At 49.1% G+C, this 5,754-nt stretch overlaps 1 pseudogene; it reads right to left on the reverse strand.

Moving 5' to 3' along the window:
- Nucleotides 1-576: 576 nt before the first annotated feature.
- LOC101033070 (uncharacterized) lies at nucleotides 577-4,477 on the reverse strand (annotated as a pseudogene).
- Between the last annotated feature and the right edge of the window lie 1,277 nt (nucleotides 4,478-5,754).

The raw sequence follows: 5,754 nt of genomic DNA on the forward strand, positions 1-5,754 counted from the left end.
GGTTGGAGTTGGGGAGGCTTCATGGAGGGCACGGCAGAAGGCTACGAAAGATAAGAGATGATGGCCCTGGCAAAGGTGGAGGAGCCAGGGAGTACTCATATGTTGGGAGCAAAGTGTTCCAGAGAGTGGCAGGAGGTGACTCGGGGTTGCAGCAGACAAGTTGGAGCCTTCAGTGCTGGCCTAAGGAGGCTGAACTTTCTCCTGGGAGTAAAAGAGGAACAGGTGAAGATATTTTACCTGATGGTGGAGTAATGGCTGCATTGAAGAGAGGAGACCTGTGGAGATCATTATGAGTTCATGCGGGAGGGTGGTCCAGGGCAGGACCCCAGGGCAGGAAAGAGCTGCGGGGAGCAGAGCCAAGGCTCCCCCTCACTCCAGAGTGAATGACGTGGGAGGAGGGGGAGGATGTGCTGAGCAGATGTGGCAGTTTGGGCTGATACTGGCCCGTGGCCTGTTAGGAACTGAGCTCAGCCCCTCACCTTGTCAAAGGACACATGAAACTTCTATGACTTCATCTCATTCAGAGACTCTGAATCTTTCAGGAATAGACACAGTTTCCCCCCCCATCTGTCCCTATGTCTTTTGTACAGATGCGAAAACACGAATCCAATTTGTGCTTGAGAAAGGTTTGTTTAAGGAGCAGACAGATCCTGTAACTTGCAAAATTGATGAGTTTGGGCTAATATCACTGGGTTGCTGTTCTGAGAGTTCTAGAAATGCTACAATAGGACAACTTAGAAAAGTGGTAGAAACATAGGCTCTGGAGCCAGCCTTCCCTGAGTTCAATTCCCAGCTCTGCCACTTAGCAACTGTGTGACCGGGAGTTACTCTGCCTCTGTGTGCTTCAGCTCTTTCGTGTGTACAGAGCAGCGCAATAGTATCTGCCTCCTACAGTTGGTTCAGTGATTAGAGCTGGCCTAATCAGCACTGTGTAAAGAAGTTGGTTTTTACTTTGCTGTAGAATTCAAATCATCAGTATTGATAAAAGCAAGGTAACAAAGGGGAGTTAAAAAGAAAATAATTTAATCATAAATCCAGGCAAAAAGCTTGTATATAAAATTAAACATGAAAAAAAGCCTGGCTAGTAAAAACAGAGTTTCTGGCAGAAGCATTATTTTCCATTGTAAATACTGTGGTTATTAAGTCCTTGTGTGATTTTTTGGCATCTTTTCAGTTTTGGAGGATATTTTTAATAGTTTTGTTTCCTTCTGACTACCCTTACATGACTTCATAGTGCTATGTAGGGGAAATTATGGGAGTAGAGAGGCCTTCATGTAGAATATTAAATGCATGCTCTCAGGGTGTTTTAACAATGCTGTCACTTGAGCACTCAGAATGCTGTTTCTAGTGAGTTTTGCCACACTTACAAGTTGTGACATTTTCCAAGAAAAATATTACATTTTAGAAAGTCATACGGAAAGAGCCATAATGATCTGGATTCTATTTTACATTATATTATGCATGTCTTTATATAATTTTGTTTCCTAACTCCATCTTTTATGATAAGGAAATTATAGCACACAGTGAGAATATGTGGCATATTTGGCTGTATTTGGGAAGCCATTCTGGACCATTTAGAGGAGGAGTCTGCAACCCATGGGCAGATACTGCTCTGTGGCCTGTTAGGAACTGGGATGCGCAGCACGAGGTGAGTGTCGGGTGAGTGAGCATTGCCACCTGAGCTCCGCTTCCTGTCAATCAGTAGAGGCATTAGATTCTCATAGGAGCGCGAACCCATATGTGAACTGCACATATGAGGAACATTGCATGTTCCTTATGAGAATCTAGCTAATGCTTGACGATCTGAGGTGGAACTGTTTCATCCTGATCTATATCCCCTGCCCATGGAAAATTTGTCTTCCATGAAACTGGTCCCTGGTGCCAAAAAGGTTGGGGACTGCTGGCTTAGTGCAATTGTGACTTAAACAAAGAACATTATTCCCATGATTTTATTTAAAATGTCTGGTCCTCATATCACTGTGAATATGGTCTCTTCAGACTATGAAAGAGTTAAGGTTAATGTGAGATTGAAAGTGTACTTCCTAATCAAATTTGGCTATGTATACCTGCTTTCTATGCAAAAACTCAAATTAACCAGATACATGATTCCAAATATCTGGGCAATTGCTCTTAGGTATGCAAAAGTGGATTTTTGTAATTGCCTTACTTTTGGTTGGAACTGTGGAACCAAGATGGAACATCTTTGCCTTGTCTACAGTCCCACCAACTGGCAATTTTATTTAATTTCTGTGAGTCTTACTCTGTCATCCATACTGGAGTGCTGTGGCATGATCTTGGCTCACTGCAACCTCTGCCTCCCAAGTTCTAGCAATTTTTGTGCCTCAGCTTCCGAGTAGCTGGGCTTATAGGTAAGCACCACCATGCCTGGCTCATCTTTGTATTTTTAGAAGTGACAGGGTTTTGCCATGTTGCCCAGGCTGGTCTGGAACTCCTGGACTCAAGTGATCCGCCCGCCTCAACCTCTCAACTTGCTGAAATTACAGGTGTGAGCCATGATACCTGGTCCCACTGGCAATTTTAAAGGGCCACAAGTCCTCTCAGGCAAGCACTATGCTTAGCTTAAGTTTTGCTCCAAATGCTATTGTTAATCTATTTTTCACTAGTCCGATCTGCTCCATTAGCTTCGAAGCACACCTTTTCATTTGTTTCGGTTTGCCTCTGCTAGCCTTCTGCCTGCCACAAGCAATCCTCTAGAATATGGGCCCGTGCTTGATTTTTCTACACAGACATGAACAGCCCTCAATTACTGGGCGACATTCATCACCTTCTGCCAACTAGAGAGTGAGGCGTGTCCTGGGAGAGTGGGACCTTGAACTCGTCTCGGCCTCGCTTGGGACGTGGTCCAGGAGGTTATGGGAAGACACTGGTTTAGAAGCTGATCTCATGGGTTCGCTATTCTTGTGTAACACTTAGGAAGAGCAGAGACCCACGTGGCTCAGGCCCAGAGCAATGCTGTGGTCAAGAGAACACAGTCCAGCTACCAATAGTTATTTCAAAATAGTTCAAGTTCTTTGTTTATATTTCTTTAAAAAAAAAAAAAAGAAAAAAGAAAGGAAGGGGTGGCCGAGCTGGAAACCCGGCTTTCGGTCCCCTTCAGGGGGTCCTCAGGTGGTGCCTGCTTGGACACCTCTCTACCCGCCCACCCCTCCAAACACCCCTTTCCTCCCTGAGTGTTCATTTGTTGATCCCGATTCTGAATAAATGAAGTCGCACAGAATCTACCGGGCTGAAAGGAAACCGCCTGGAGGCCCAGGGCTGAGGGGAGGCCCGGAGCAGGGTGGGTGCACGACCCCGCAGTGAGCAGGGAGGGCAGGCTGGGGGCGTTCACCACCCTGAGGCCTCTGCTCCCCGCAGCCCTGAGACCCAGGCTCCCCGTTTCTCCCTCCAGACCCCGCCCGTCCTCCCCGCGGGGCTCCCTCGCAGCTCTGGGCAAGGGGCTGGCTGCGTCCTCGGCACCCTTCTCAGCAGCCACAGCAGCGCATCCCAGCACGTCCTCCAGGAGCCCGCCCCCTCCTGTCACCCGGGCTTTCCCCACAGCGCAGCGTCCCCTGGTCCCCTCGGGGCTGGAACAGGGGTCCCCGCAGACAGTGCAGAAGGAGGTCCCTGTTGCCTCCCATGCAAGCTGCAGGGCGCTTAGAGCTGCGGGGGGAGGAAAGGAGAGAAAAAGAAATACAGTTAAGTGTGATATGGGTGCAAAGAAACCAGCACGGAGCTTCCGAGGGCCTAGAAAGGAGCCCCGGGAGACGCGCCCCGGGCCTGCGCCATCGCCTCCGCGCAGCGCCTGCCTTCAGCCGGCTCCAGATGCTCCCGAGGCCCCTCCACCTTTCTCCGCGCTCCCACCTGCGGCCCTCCCGAGGCCCCTCCCCTCTTCTCCCCTCATCCCACCTGCGGCCCTCCCGAGGTCCCCCTCCCCGCCTCCCACCTCCCACCCCCACCCCCACCCCTAGCCCTCCCGAGGCCTCCCTAGTCTCCCCACCCCCGAGTCCCTCCCGAGACCTCCTGGGCTCGCGCTCCTCGGTGTTGCCTAAGGCTGAGTCCTGGAGCGGCCTCGGGACCGCCTTTCCAGGGGGTCGTCCCAACCAAGGGGAGGAAAGCCTTGGAGAGCATCTAAAGAGGACATGCTCACTGTGTCTTCTCACTCTCTCCACCCAGCGCCTGTGACCCGAACCCAGCCCTCGGCGCACGGAACCCCGGCTCTGGGCACCCCTGGTGAGCGCCTTCTGCACCTTCTGCACCAGAGCTCCGCACAGCACCAGCCCTCGCGCTCCCCCAGCTTCTGTCCATTTGCTGCAGTCCTGATGGGTCAGTCCCTGAGCATCCATGCTGCCAGGTGACAAACCCAGGCATGTAGAGATGTACATCCTTTACCCAGGGTGACACAATGTGGAGCTGAATCCATGTCTGGGAGTCTGGTGACCGTGTCTGGGCTCTGACAGCGCAGCCGCCTCACAGTGAAACAAACTGGAGACTGGCCTTGCCTGAGTGGCCTTAGGGCGGTGCAGAGGCCCGCAGTCTCCTGGCCAGTCCCCAAGATTGACAACTGCCAACAATGTCCCACAGCCATGCCAGTAGAGGCTGTTTGACTGTGGTCATTTCACATGCATCTGCTTAGTCTTCTTTTGCCAGATTTTATGCTTTTGTGCCAGTTTCAATTTAAGTGAAAATCTCGACATGCATGGCAAATACGATGCACCTGGTAGCCTTGCAGGCTCCTGTTTTTCTTTCTTTCTCTTTCTTAGGATTAGAATGAGTACATGTAAGTGCTTAGTGCAGGAGCTGGCAGAGAAAGTAGACAGTCAATTAAATAACAGCAATCGTAAGTGCACAAGGCGGGTTGTGTGTCTGGCATTACCCCTCACGCCTGCCTCCCATTCTAAGCGTCCTGTTGAGCACTTGGTAATTCCTCACTTGAAAGAGATTATAAAGAGTTTTTTGTTCGTATTTTAAAAGATTTTTTATTGTGGTAAGAGGTACATAATGTAAAGTTTCTTTCACGTTATTGTACAACCTCACCAGCATCTATCTCCAGAACTTTTTTTATCGTCTCAGACAGAAACTCTGTCCTCGTTAAACACTGACTCCACATTAAACACTGATTCCTGTCCCCAGCCTTTCGTAACCACCATTTTACTTTCTGTCTCTGAGTTTGAGTACTCTAGGTATAGGTTATAAAGACTTTTTATCAACACAAACTGTAATAAACCTTAAGCTTCTAGAATTTAATTAAAGAATTGGTTTCTCCCATCTCTTCAAACAGCTATCACCCTTCGCAAAAGTTTCCAAATCAAACAGAGAAGGAAAGTAGGGTCTCCTTGCCTGGGGCCTGCAAGACTTTCCCAGCTGTGAGATCGCTTGCCAGCCCACCTTGGGCCTCTTAGCTTCGGATCTTCTACTGCTCCGCTGTCTCCTCCCAGCTCTTGCTGCTTGTCCAGATACTGCAGGCTCAGCCATATCCCAATCTTAGTCCCACTGGGAAAAGGTGTTATTTTTTTTTTTCCAGCATTGCTACCATTTGCTTTTTCTGTTATTCCTCCCACAGGACATAAGTATTCACTCTCTGGGTAATAGAAAACGTTCTTTCACATTGTCCTCAGTTAAACCCTGTTCAACCAGTGCTTCCCTGGAAGGGACCAATTAATTCATCCAGGGACCAACTCTCAGAAATAGACTTGCTAGAAATAATCATTTATAATTCAATTTTCAATGCAAATCAGGAACTGTGGTTCAAGAATG

The sequence above is a fragment of the Saimiri boliviensis genome, chromosome 12, assembly GCF_048565385.1.
Source record: "Saimiri boliviensis isolate mSaiBol1 chromosome 12, mSaiBol1.pri, whole genome shotgun sequence".
Taxonomy (NCBI): domain Eukaryota; kingdom Metazoa; phylum Chordata; class Mammalia; order Primates; family Cebidae; genus Saimiri; species Saimiri boliviensis.